At 43.0% G+C, this 14,073-nt stretch overlaps 1 protein-coding gene across 3 annotated transcripts in view; it reads right to left on the bottom strand.

Annotated features, from left to right (window-relative positions):
- Nucleotides 1-14,073, bottom strand: part of ZSWIM5 (zinc finger SWIM-type containing 5) — a 159,341-nt gene that overhangs the window by 108,469 nt on the left and 36,799 nt on the right. The window lies entirely within an intron of this gene.

The following is a 14,073-nucleotide window of genomic DNA, read 5'->3' as shown; positions in this document are numbered from 1 at the left end:
AAGGTATTGAAATTCAAGTGAATATTCATAAATTACCCCTGCTCTAATTTGTACAAAGCAACAGCCTGAAAACCAGTGATGACTGAAGAGGCCCCAAATAATTTTGTTTGATTACAATCTCCCTCACCTTCATTATCTTTTATGTCTATTTCAGCTCTGGACACTACATATTCATCTCCATTCTCCCTCGGTCTCCCCTTCTGTTTGTGTTTCCCTCCCCCGCCTTTTATTGTAATTTCCCTCTTGCTTCTGTTGTGCATTCACAGATTGCTTTCTTGGAGTTCCTTTTTTTAAAAAGGAGTGTGTTGTCTGGATAGAAAATTACATTTGCATGCTTGAGAGGGGCCTGAGGGGGTTCGCTATGGGTTTTGGCAAAGATCCTAGCTTTTGGGGTGGGGGGAGCGATGTTGATTTGATTTCCTCCTCTTCCCACCCCGTTCTCCCTTTTCTTTCCATATTATAAATGTCTAGCTGATTTTTCTTTTCTTTTTCTGCATGTGCAAACCACTTGAAGAACAATGGCACAGATTAGAGGCCTTCCTTAGGGCTGTTTATGAATGCAGTTGTAGAGTTCAGCAAAGCAGAAACATTACATACACTAATTGGACATTTAATTACTAATGAAGCTGGCAACTGAGTAATTTTTTTCTGAGGGTCTGAAGTAATTTGACAGTCCCTCCAAAAAGCTCTCTTAACTGCCCGTTTAATTATAGCTGGGCACAGGTTTTCCTGCTCACACTGCAGCCTGCTGTCCTCTTACAAACGCTTTCATCTTTTTTTTTTTTTTAAAGAATAAAAGAGAGAGAGATTGAATCAGTTTTAATATCTAAAATTGCCATTTTGGCCAACTAGACAAGAGGCAACTGCATGGCCTTTTTGCTCTAAGTAACGGACACAGAAACAGTGTCAGAAAGCATTGGCTGCCATGGACTCCAATGGGTTTGTGGGCGCTCAGCATCTCCACAAATCAGACCATGTTTATTTAGATGCCTGAGCTCCCAATGCTGGGACTGACAGCACACAAGGAGCTCCATGTGACATCAGTGAGGCTCCCTGCAGGCACAGCCGACCCACCCGGGCACTGTCAATTGCAGAATCGGGGCCTACCCGTGGATTTTGGAAGCTAACTTCAAGCCATCTTGCTCAGACCCCCTGCACTGGGGTGAATTTCATCCACTGTGACTCAGACTGCTCTCTTTGGGTTACAGGTGAATGACAAAGGTAATAAAGCCCCGATGTCTCTATGCCTAGCATTAAGCTCCAGGGAGTAGATCCTAGAGCTTCTGATGATCAGAAATCTCTTAACTATAAATTAATGAAGGATAGCAAAATGACAGGGTTTTAAGAGTATAAATACAGCAGTTTACAAAAGTGCTATGTTATATAGAGTTGGGGGGGGTCAGGTTTTCTAGCTTTAATTATGGAAGTTCTGGCTGTAGCAGGGCCATAGCAATAATTCTAAGTAAGTTAACAAATAATCTTTATTTATCCTCTCCTGCAGATTTGCCATCACATCTTACTGTCTCTGTCTATCAGACTGTAAGCTCATCAGGGCAGGAGCTGCCTGCTTGTGTGTATTGCAAAGCACACAGTTAGCACTTAAATATAAGAGAAGAAATGCGTTTTTTACTGCCCACTTCTGAGACACCGGTTTTGTTAACTTGCTTCAAAAACGATCACACACAGGTATATTTCTCCACAGATCACAGTGCCCTGAGCTTTTAGTAAGGCCTCGTTTTTATGTGAAAGTGGTGCCAATTTTAACTAAATCAGTTTCTAAACTGATCTGGTTAAACTGGTGAAAGGCCCTCATGTAGACATTCATTTCGGTTTTGAGTGGTTGGGTAAATAGATTCCTTACCATTAAGCTAAACTGATCCATGGCGATCTTAGACTAAAATAAAAGAGAGTGTCTACACAAAGGCACTGAATTAACTAAATCGGTCTCTAAACCAATTGTTAAAGTTTCATGAGGGCAAGGCCTGAAAGCAAAATTGTGATTTAGCTGGGGGATGCGGTGTTCGTAAGTGGCATGAAGCCACAATAGAAATGGTGGTGCTGTCACCAAAACCATTCCGAAGACTGAAATGGTTAACTAACCATGTGTACAGGAGAGCCCCGTGGCCCAAGCTGTCTGGATGATGTCTGGGGAAGGACTGAGAAGAAGCTGAATTGCATCCGATGAAGTGAGCTGTAGCTCATGAAAGCTTATGCTCAGATAAATTTGTTAGTCTCTAAGGTGCCACAAGTCCTCCTTTTCTTCTAGCATTTCTTGCAATGGTTAGGCTGCAAGTGTGCTGAGATCACCATGGCTCATACTGGCTGATATTGTCTCATTGTTTCCTTGCATCTATCTGTCTCCATCTGTTTCTTGTCTTATATTTCGACTGCCAGTTCTTTGGGGCAGGGACTGGTTTTTTGCTCTGCTGTCTGTACAGCGGCTAGCACAATGGAGTGCTGGGCCCTAGCAAATACAAATACAGAGAGATCAGGCACTTCCAGCAACACCCTGTCACTTTCTACATTGTACAAAGGGTTCAAAGAAGAACTATTTAACGCTGAGCAAGATTTTTTCCAGGCCTTTATTCACACAGCATAGGTTGCAGCTGATTTACTTAGTTATACTTTTAATGGAGTAAGTCTTTTAGATTTTTTTTTTTAAAACACACACACACACACACACACACACACACACAACAACAACAGAACATATCAGTGTCGCAGTGCAAGAAGATATGAACTGGGGAAAGAGCCATTTTTTTAAAACAATAAACACCACTGAATATTGAGGGAGCAAATACTTTTTTATTTCAAAGAGCACAAAGTGTTTTATGAGATAAGGCTGGTGGGGACAAATCAAACTGTGTTAACTGGCCATAGGTTCTTCTACAGAAATGGTGGCCCATACCTGTCCATGGGTAGTTCAATGCAATGGGAACAAATGGGAATGGCGCCTTATAAGCCAGAAAAGGAGTACTTGTGGCACCTTAGAGACTAACAAATTTATTTGAGCATAAGCTTTCGTGAGCTACAGCTCACTTCATTGGATACATGAAGTGAGCTGTAGCTCATGAAAGCTTATGCTCTAATAAATTTGTTAGTCTCTAAGGTGCCACAAGTCCTCCTTTTCTTTTTGCGAATACAGACTAACACGGCTGCTACTCTGAAACCTGTCATTATAAACCAGAGACTCAGTTGCTCTTCTGCATTTCGAGAAAGCCTGTTGGCTTGCTTCAGTGGTTCCAGTTTCCTGGGGAGCCCTGGATATTAGGAACATCCCCTAATGGATTTTGACACCCACAAGGGCACAGATCACATTCTTCTAATTCCATTAATGTTGGATACATTTCGAACTATCCTAAAGCAATCTTGATGAGCATGGAAACCAGGCTCAATGGAGATAGCTCCTTAAAGCTTTCTTTACCCATCCCAATCCCCTCGAACACCACAACGTTGTGTGTAACTCACACATGGGCTAAATACAAGGACCAAGATTTTCAAAAGTAACTTGTGATTTCACACACCCAACAGAGACACTTCAAAAGGGGGCTGTGCATCCCCAACCCTTAAAATCAGGCTCCTGTCCGGGGTCTCAAGATGGGCAACCAAAATCTCTAGTTGCTGTACAACAAGTTGGCCTCTCTTGGCATCCTCTCTTTCTCTCTTCATTATCTGTCCTTGTGGCTCTCTTCTCTCGATGACAGCAGTTGAGGTTGCAGGAGAACCTCAAAAGAAAGATTAAGCACAATGTCCCTTTTGTTTGAACTACAAGCCCACTGAAATGAACCAAACCGACATCAGCATGTGTCTTCCTAAAAGGGTTATGCTCATGTCACATTTTCCCTCTTACTCGCATGCTCAGGTTAGGTATCCAATAATGAAACTGCTTTTTCCAAGAAGAAATTGACAGATAAGGAAAATTCTCCTCTTATTTAACACACGTCCATCAATCCTTTGAAAAGTAGCCGAAACATATGTGCCAAAAGAAGAAAAATCCTATAGACTGATTTTTCCTTTTTCTTGGCACAGATGCTGGACCCGATGCCCATCCTGTACTGAAGTTTTTGGACTGTTCTTGTCCATGAAGGAGGCACTGCTATGGTTAAATGAGCTTTTAGGGTATGTCTAGACGGAAAGTGAAGGTAGGATTGTAGCCCAATGCTAGCTTTCATCTAGCTAGTCCAGGTAATAACAATACCGCAAACACAGTGGCCCACAGGGGGGCCTGGGTACGTACTCTCCTTGCTAGCCCACGCTGAAGCCTGTACAGCCACATCTGCACTATTACCTTTCCCCTTACTAGCTGGATTAAAGCTGGCATGACTATGCCTACCTGTGCTACAATCATACTTCCACTTGCCGTGTGGACATGACATACCCTTGGAGGACAGACCTCTCTGATGCCGTGTCTGAGCCAGAGTACACTATGGTGTCCCTACAGATAAAACAATCGGAATCAGGGGAGAAAAAAAAAAGCTTTCTTGAAAGGGTTTGGTTGTTTGTACGGTTTTCAGATACCCTACAGACATCAAACAGGCCTCTCTTCTTCACAATAAGGAACGGAGCAGTAAAGAAGGTAACCTTTTCTTTAGTGGGTGGTGAACCATCTCTAACTTTAGGAGTGGACGCACCCAACCCGATTACCACCACTTTGCCCTGGTGAAGAGTGCAGACATAAGGAGTACCCAGATCCAACACCAGTCCCACTGAAGTAAGCCAGCAGGAGAAATGCTACCTCCTCCCACACAAAACACAAAATACAGGGTAAAGTGGTCTCCATTGGTTCAAGAAATTAGCTCATCAGAGCCTGCAACTCAAGAGTTTAAATCCCAGACGGATAACTGAAATAGTTGCCCCTCTTAAAAATTCCACATGTAGACGTTGAAAGACAGCAAGAGGCTTTCAGTCCCAAAACTGCAATTCACATCAGCATGGCTTTTAAAATCTTAATCTCAGGGTTAGCTCTGACAGGAGGAATTCATTTTGCTCTTTCTGAATTAAATTATTTTATCCACATACCAACATCCGAATCTCCTCCATATCCTGGCACATACTCTGGGGGGGTCACTTCTCCCCTTGACCCTAATAATCAGTGGCCACCTTACAACAGCTTCTATTAATAGTTCCCTCACCACCTCGAGAAAGGCAGAGCTTTTCCAGATGCAAGTCATAAGTAGGTCCCTGAAATCACAAAACCCCATTTGAAAGGTAGATGTAGATACAGAAAACAGAGGACCATATGTTTTCTTTCTAGCTCTGTCTTATTTAAATGCTGCTAGTGGGTTTGTTTTTTTTTTTTTTTTTTTCCTTTTTCCGAAGCAGACAATTCTATTCATTGCCTTGACCCAGCTGTCTCAGACCCTGTCATGCAGCAAGGAGATGCAGCTGCTGGGGGATCACCTTCTGATTTGGAGAGCTCTTCTGAGATTTGGGAATGACCACAAACAAAGCCCAGATTCCCCTCAACAAACATGAGAGAGAGAAAGAGATTTCCATTTGGTGCTGCAGCAGAAGTTAGCTCGATACAGAGATCTTATACAGCATTTTCCATTCATCGTGCTCTATAAAAAGGGGAAAAGCATCACTATCCACGTTTTACAGACGGGAAACTACCGGTAAGTCATGGGGAAGTGAAGTCACCCAGCATCTAGTGGCAGGGCTGGGAATAGAACCCACACCTCCTGTGTCCCACTCCAATACTCTATCCACCAGACATGCTCCTTTTCTTCCTTTTGCTGTGCTCTGAGCCCAACAGAGGACATCATGACCCCACAGTACTAAAATTACTGACCCACAAGAGAAGGAAAAGCAGAGGTAAGAAACGTGCGTTGAAAAACATTTTCCAGAAGTATTAAAGCTCTCTGGAGGAGGCACGAGGACTAACAGAAGTGCCCTGCTGTGTCTCAGGCAGAGAACGTCCTGATTGGTTCAGCAATCAGCAATCAACTTCCTGTTACCCATCCCTTGACCTTGGACCTCGCAGGTATGTGGAGATGGATCTAATCCAGAAGGAGGAATGGACAGACATTGAGAGGGGACTTGCCGATCACAGTACTGGTCTCTTCAAACTCATGTTGTTACATCGAGTGTCATGATCAGCGCCCACCCCCAGCCCACGTGGAAAGCATCCACAGGAAATGCAGACACACACATTGGAAATTGCAGCTAAAACCTGGCTGGAAACATCTACTACTCACACTGATACTGTTGGCATGATAGAAGAACACGAGCTCCAAGAAGAACTTTTTCAGCATCTGTAACTTACTACAGGCTGCTCCTTTCAATGGTCAAGGGTCAGAGTAGGTTGATTTCCAAAGAGCTGTGTATTTAAACGGCAACATGAACCCTATTGTGCACCATGGTTCTTCAACACAAACAGTATGATCCTGGCTTAACATTTCAACAAACTGACGTTTTGTTGGCCAGCATCAATTCATAGGAACTGACAATAGAAATGGCTTGAGTTGTTCTATCCAACCCCACAGCCTGGTATTGCCTGAAAGGGTCCCAAATGAGGATGGCTCCCATAGCCACGTGACTAGTATGACAGCGAACATGCCACTTCCCGCCAGCACATACATACAATTAACGAGTCACACAAGCACCTAACACTGAGCAGACATGCACAATCACCAGTACAGCCTCAGTATGGAAGCTCATGCACACGCTACGCATCGCAAGGTATTTATCATAATGCCAGTTTGCAAATGAGAAACAGCTTTAAGCTCTGATTGTAAAATTCTCCTCCTCTAGGTTCTGAGCTGTAAGTATTATGGGCCCAATTCTGCTCCTGCTGGAGTCAATAAGAGCAGGATCAGGCCCTAAATGTCCAGTCAATTGTTTTTACCAGTCCATATTGTCACAGCAGCAGGACTACTTGCTTCCTATTTCATTTAGTTGCAACTAGGTATTTTAATTCTATACTAGAATAATTTAATTTCAAATAGCTACGTCAATCAAAAACTGAGACACATTTTTGTCACCTGATCGGACATTGCTGATCTCGCTATCATGGGATTTAATGAGTTACCCACTCATAGGAGGAATCTGATGGGTTTACACACTATCCATGGAACTTGGAGGGTATGAACTGGAAGTTCAGCCAGCATTGAGAATAGCAGCATTAGTATTTTATACATTGCTTGTACACCACTACTGTTTAAATCAACATATGGTGGGTATGTTGCACATTGCACAGCTAAAATGCTTCTTTCCTTTGTCCCTTGTGCCAAAAGTACTTTGCGAGCTGGCTAGGTTTTCAAAGCTGTAGCTCCCTTAATGTGGACAGAAATAAAAGCATTAGGGTGCAGAAAATTTCCCAACTTAAAAGAAGAGATTTTCACAGTTTAATAGAAAACATTCCTCCCACGTTTATCTGGGAAAAGTTGGGACGAGTGTTAAGTCTCTAAAAAACCCGCTTTTCTATACCCATCATTTCTGTGCCAGGGCTGGTGATGCACTCGGGTTATTTGACTCACTTCCTGGAGTCCTGGGTTCAAATCCTGATTTCTATTAAAAATGATGAATTTGGTCATTTTGCCTAGCAAAAATAAATAAGAACAGCCATTATTTGTCAGACCAGTGGTCCATCTAGCCAAGTATCCTGTTTTTCCAGGCCTATTAAAGAACTGAGCAATCATCAAGTGATCCATCCCCTATCATCCAGTCCCAACATCTGGCAGTCAGAGGTTTAGGGACACCCAGAGCATGCAATTGTGTTCCTGACCATGTTGGCTAATCGCCATTGATGGACCTATCCACGAGAAACTTACCTAGTTCTTTTTTGAACCCAGTTATACTTCTGGCCTTCACAGTATCCCCTGGCAACAAGTTCCACAAGTTGACTGTGCGTTGTGTGACAAAGTCCTTCCCTTTGTTTGTTTTAAACCTGCTGCTTATTAATTTCATCGGGTGACTCCTGGTTCTTGTGTTATATGAAGGGGTAAATAACACTTCCCTAGTCACTTTCTTCAGACCAGTCACGGTTTTATAGATCTCCATCATATCCGCCCTTCGCCGTCTCTTTTCCAAGATGAACAGTCACAGTCTATTAAATCTCTCGTATGGAAGCCGTTAATCATTTTTGTTGCCTTTCTCTGTATCTTTTCCAATTCTAATATATCTTTGTTGAGACGGGGCAACCAGACCTGCACGCAGTATTCATGCATTACACTTTTCAGCACAACCTGCAGTTTTTGCTCTGAGACCCAAGCCTGGATTCAGCAGGTTTCAAGCGCCTTGGCAGAAGTGTCAGGAGATCTTCCTCATCATTTACATTCACCCTCTTTTACAAAAAAAAAAAAAAAAAAAATTATGCCCATGTCTGTGGCTGGTGTTTTAGGAGTTTAAAAATGCAGGGGGGTGGTAGGGAAATGTGAATATATTTCACAGAAAAGGCATCACACAACAGCAACCATCACAAAGGAACAATCTTCCTTGGAAAGTCAATCCAAAACCCCCATCAATAAGAAACAAACAACAGTCAGGGTTTTTTTTTTTAAATCTATAGCTTAATCTGCCTATTGGTCAGTAGGGGAGAGAAATGGAGTGCTCATTTCACCCCGTTAAACTGTCCTCTGCGGTATGCCGGTAGGTGAGCAGTTCCTTACCCTCCTAACTGGAACATTTATGTTCAGAGTTAATAAAAAAAGACCTATAGGAAACAGCTAATGATGAAAATAAAGACAAAGGAGCAATATGGGTATCCTAAATTACTGATCTGGTTGTGTTTCTCCCTACGCTTTTTCTGGTTTTCACTCAACATCCCCGATAGTTTTAAAACAAGACTCGCTCAGATGAAAATCTCTCCTAATTAAATGTTCTCATTAAAAAGTGGCACACTCCATAAAATTACCATGCCTTTGAAAGCTGATTTTCAATCTGGAGGGCAAATATCTCCAATCGCAAGCTGAAAGATGATGGTTCTGCCTATTTAATGTTATTTAAAAAAAAAAAAATCTTACCACTTGGATCTGGGACTCTGATCACTCTGAACAGTGACTGGAGGAATTTGGGAAGACAAAACAAAAAGAAATATTGAGACTTCACACTCTTTGGGCAGGGGGTAAGGAAATAATCTGAAAGATAAAAAGGAAAAAAATGTTTCATCTGTTTGTACAGCACCCAGCACGGTGGTTTGCGGTCTTTGAGAAGTACCATAATATAGCTATTTACTGCCACTTCTAATATAACAACCTGAAAAGCAAATTGATGTTTACATACATTTTAAAAGACGGGTTTAAACAATGTCATTTCCTTGCCTGACTGACACCTTTAGCGAATCCCAGCTTTGTGAATGGTGATCATGAATGCATGAAGAGGAGTTTATTGCAGGATAAAGTGGAGGAGGAAATCCATCTAGTTCCCCTTCAACAAATTTGCCACCAACCTGTTTTTACAATGAGCTCTTTGCCCTTAGATGAAATACACAGGTTCCGGGAATGGAGGACAGGTCTCTGCAGCACCTAGGCACCGCTGGGCGTGTTATGGGATTATGGTCAGTCTCTTTCCCAAGACACGGAAAAGATGGGCGTAGTTATGTGTCAGTAACCCAATAAATTATTAAACACAAAGGCTGAATGAATACCAGAGCTGGGAAGTGTCACAATACATCTACGACCAATTATGTTATCAATTTTAAACACCCCAAAAACCAGGAATGCATATGGTAACCATAACTCCCATATCTGAGGCAACATTGTCTCGATTACATCCGTGCAACTCCCATTAAAGTCAATTACAGCCATGCATGCACGTCAGAGTAGAAAACTGGGACGATCAGAATTTTAGGACAGCCGTAACAGTGGAACAAATAACCCCAGTTTCTCCATAGCTGGATGAGGGACGGGATGAGATTCTCATCCCTGCTCCAGCCGCCTTATGCAGGTAAAAGGGCCAGAGCAGAGTGGAGGGACCTGAAAACCCACAGTTCCACCTGGGAGAGGATTCCCTAGGTGCAGATGCTGTGGAAGACAGCTGATGACCCCCTTGCCAACTCCCATGCCAGGGGTAGCTTGAGCAGAACTAGCAGCATACAGATCCGCCTGAAACCAGTGGCATCATGCCTCCATTGCCACAACCAACATTACCACAGCTACGCTGCTGTTTATACTCGCACAGAGTGCAGTCAAGTAGATGTGTACGCAAGGCAAGGAATCACACCCCTAGCTCGTAGGGGAGATGTACTGTTGGCCCCCAGGACTGTCTAAATTACGCCATCTCCCATGAAGCACCCCAGAATCAAGGCACGAAAGGTGACTTAAAGCCAACTTAGCGTCCGCTCCCTCTGGGCTGCAGGTCAGAATAGCAGACCAGAATCTCACCCATGGTTACTATGACAACTTGAACCTTTGCCTTTCCAGCTTTCCGCATGTTTAAACTGTATCCTTAACACCAAGGTGCACAAATGTTCTAATTCCGTTTCCCTATAAAAGAAAGAAAGAAGGGGGACACCCTAATGTCTGTGCTGATTTTACTGGGAACATAGTTGTATGTGATTCTGACTATACACCTGAACTGTGAAATACAAATGCAAAACTATCCCTACGCAGTCAAGTGCAATTTTATTGTATTATTCCATACACCTCTTGTTATAACCATACAGCTAAGGGTAGCCTAGAATTCCTCCTTACCTGTAAGGGGTTAAGAAGCTCAAATAACCTGGTTGGCACCTGACTGAAAGGATCAATGGGGAAAGAAGATACTTTCAAATCTTGGGTGGGGGGAAGGCCTCTAAACCAGTAGTTCTCAAAGCTGGTCTGTCGCTTGTTCAGGGAAAGCCCCTGGCGGACTGGACAGATTTGTTTACCTGCCGCGTCCACAAGTTCAGCCGATCGTGGCTCCCACTGGCCACGGTTCGGCGCTCCAGGCCAATGGGGGCTGCAGGAAGCGGTGCGGGCCAAGGGACGTGCTGGCCGCCCTTCCCGCAGCCCCCATTGGCCTGAAGCGCCAAACCACCAGTGGGAGCCGCGATCGGCCGAACCTGCGGACGCAGCAGGTAAACAAACCTGTCCGGCCCACCAGGGGCTTTCCCTGAACAAGCAGCGGACCGGCTTTGAGAACCACTGCTCTAAACAGTATTGACCTCTAAAAATGGAGTGGAAAATTCATATTACACATGTGCAAAGCTTCTTAAACCGCTTTTAACTCCATTTTTAATTGGTCCAAAGAATAGCCATCACAAAGGGCTAATCATTTGGAAAGTTGATTATTTTTTTTAAGCTAACCACATACCAAAAGTTCTACAGCTTTTTATGGGGGAAATTAATATTTTTTTATATCACAGCAGAGCTCAAAAAGGGATTTTGATTTGAAAGGACTGAACAAAAATTAATCATTGATCTGAGACCAATCATAGAACAGTTCAGCAATTTATTATCATGCTCATGTACAACTCCAGAGGGTCATAACAGAAATCTCACAGAATCCTGAACTCTGCCACTTGCTACCAAGCGAACATTAGTAATTCCTCCTTCCTAATAAATTAGTTGCTATGACTATCACACAGATTCAACACTTCACTGCAGTCTCAAGCGGGAGGAGATGGGGTTTTATGGTAAAAGAATCCTGGTTTAATCACATCTCTCTGACAGATGACAGCAGTGCTACAAAAATGAAAAATATTCATGAAATCCCACAGAAAAGATCAATGGATTCAGGTTTAAATGTGATTATACTCTAGATTTTTTAAAAGGCTCTCCAAGACTCCAGTGAAAACGCGGTTTAATAAAAATAGTGTAATTTATAGCCCTTGTTCTTTCAGGGTTTGAGAGTCACCTATGATTTTGGAAGTACTTCTCCAGAGCAATTCCCATACCACCCGGAATGGGAACTTCACCGCAGATTTAGCCACTGCAAACAGAAAGCCAAGAAGCTGACATTTTCCTACTTCCAAGGAGAGCTGAGAAAATGCACAGTGATTGTTCTGTGTCTTCTGTTACCAGTGTGCGCTGCTGGGGAGCTCATTGGTGGCTAGGCCAAAGGACTATGGCATCGATTGGGCTGGAGAACCCTGAACTGCCAAAGGGAGCTCTCGTGGTGCTCAGCTTTTTGCAGGATGTAGCCTTTGGTTTCTCCACCAGCTTTGGGTAAGACCGTGTCGATAGGAATGGGTTCTTCCTCTTGCTCAAGGCTCCACTGAAGTCAAAGGCAAAACTCCAGTTGACTACAATGGGTTTAGGATTTCATCCCAATTCTGAGACCTTGTATCTGAATGTTCCTTGCCTAGTCCCTAAACATGGTCGGTCAGCCATCTAGTTCCTATCCAAGTTGGCCTACCAAATCATTACATACTTAAAACTTTTTTTTTTAAACGAAAAAACTAGATTATGGAAGAAGAGACATTAAAGCACTTGGAGCATCAATGTCCTTTGACCAGTGCCCCCCAAACCCAACGCCTCTCAGGTAAAACACCTACAAATCTGCCAACATGCAGTCCTCTTTCAAACTCACTTCAAATGCCATCATACTGCTAACCTCAGCTCTTAGAACCATCCTCCTGGGTCTTTCAGCTTGCTCTCGCACCACTGACATAACTTGAGAGCCAGAAGAAAAGAGACAAAGAGGGTAAGAAGGGCAGGAAGACCAGAGGGAAAAGCAAGAAAAGATGAGACGTGGAACAGCAGAGAAAAAACAAAGAAAGGAGAAAGAAAAAGAAAAAAGAATAAAGATGTCCCTCTGATCTGGAAAAAGAATTAACAGGTTCTTTTGAATCTACTCAAATGCAGGAGGAAGACAAGCCGGGGGGGAGGAGGGGGGAGACCAAAAAAGGTGGAAAAATCCATATGAATTGGAAACAGGAGAAGTAGAAACATGAAGAGGGGAAAACCAAATACAGACAAAACCCCATCACAGAACCCCGCTGATTTTTGTCAGCGAATCACATGTGTTTCTTCACTTTTACAGTAGCTCCCTGAAGCATCTCCTACAGTTCTGAGTTTGGGCTGGGGGAGAAGCGCTGCAGAAGGTTGTTGCTGCAGGGAACTGAGTCTTATAGCTTGATAATACTCCTAGCTAGGCACAGTTTTTGTTTAAGTTAGCCACAGCAAGTCTATGCAATTACAGGAGAGTTCCCAAAATAGCAGGAGACTAGTATTTCATTTAGCAATTGTGTATGCTCTCTTTCCTTCTCCGGCTGCACAGAATTTAATCCTATCGTTTAAAAAAAAAATCAATTAAAGATACTGGGGAATGTTTTTCCCTCTGTCTACAGAGCTGATGCACAGAAAAACCATTCAGAACTCCAGCTGTCAGGCAGTTTGTCACTAATTCTATCAAAACAAGTACCCCAATTTTAGAGGGCAAAAATCCAACCTCCCTCCGGCATTTGGTAGCTGCAATAAATAACATTCATCTGAATGTTAAACCAGTATTAAAAGCAGGGAGGAATCAATTTTACAAAGCGATTCCTAACTCCTGGTATCATCTGTGATTTCACATTTCAGCAAGATGGCCGCCCTCAGTCAGAGATGGAAAGAGGCACATTGTATTTTCAAGTACATTGTACAACTCAGACATCATCACACCAGTTTCAGAAAACCAGGATGACCAAGAGGCGGGAGGCTTAAATTTTACACACAATTTGGCCTCTCTTTTTCTCTTTTAAGAGTTACTAATTGGGATGTTTCTAGCAAGACTCATTTCTTTAGAAGTCAACCAATTACTGTATGTCAGGGGATTGTTACCTGCTTCAGGCCTATGGCTATAATGTCACCAGCAAGATCACAGGTTCTGGTGAAAGTAACAAAACAGAAGCAAACTCTGATTCTCCACTCCCCTGTTCCTCATGCAGACATTTTCACCAGCACAGTGATCCAAAACGGGAGCATTTTGCACCACTGGAAATGACTACACAAGGAGACTCAGACAATGGAGTCTCCAGCCCAAAGATCATGCATCATTAGCGATTTGCAAGGAGAGGGAGAGAAAAATGTCAGCAAACTGTTTCTAAATGGTGGTTAATTCAAGGACTTCCAGGAGGACCCAGCCCTTTTTAGAATGAGAAGCCCAAGGAAACATCGTTCTTTGTACAGGAAAGACACAAATTTGGGAAGGTTTCTTGGGAGATGGAATTTT

This window comes from Dermochelys coriacea, chromosome 8 (assembly GCF_009764565.3).
Source record: "Dermochelys coriacea isolate rDerCor1 chromosome 8, rDerCor1.pri.v4, whole genome shotgun sequence".
Lineage (NCBI taxonomy): Eukaryota > Metazoa > Chordata > Testudines > Dermochelyidae > Dermochelys > Dermochelys coriacea.
This window is presented reverse-complemented; position numbering and strand designations above follow the sequence as displayed.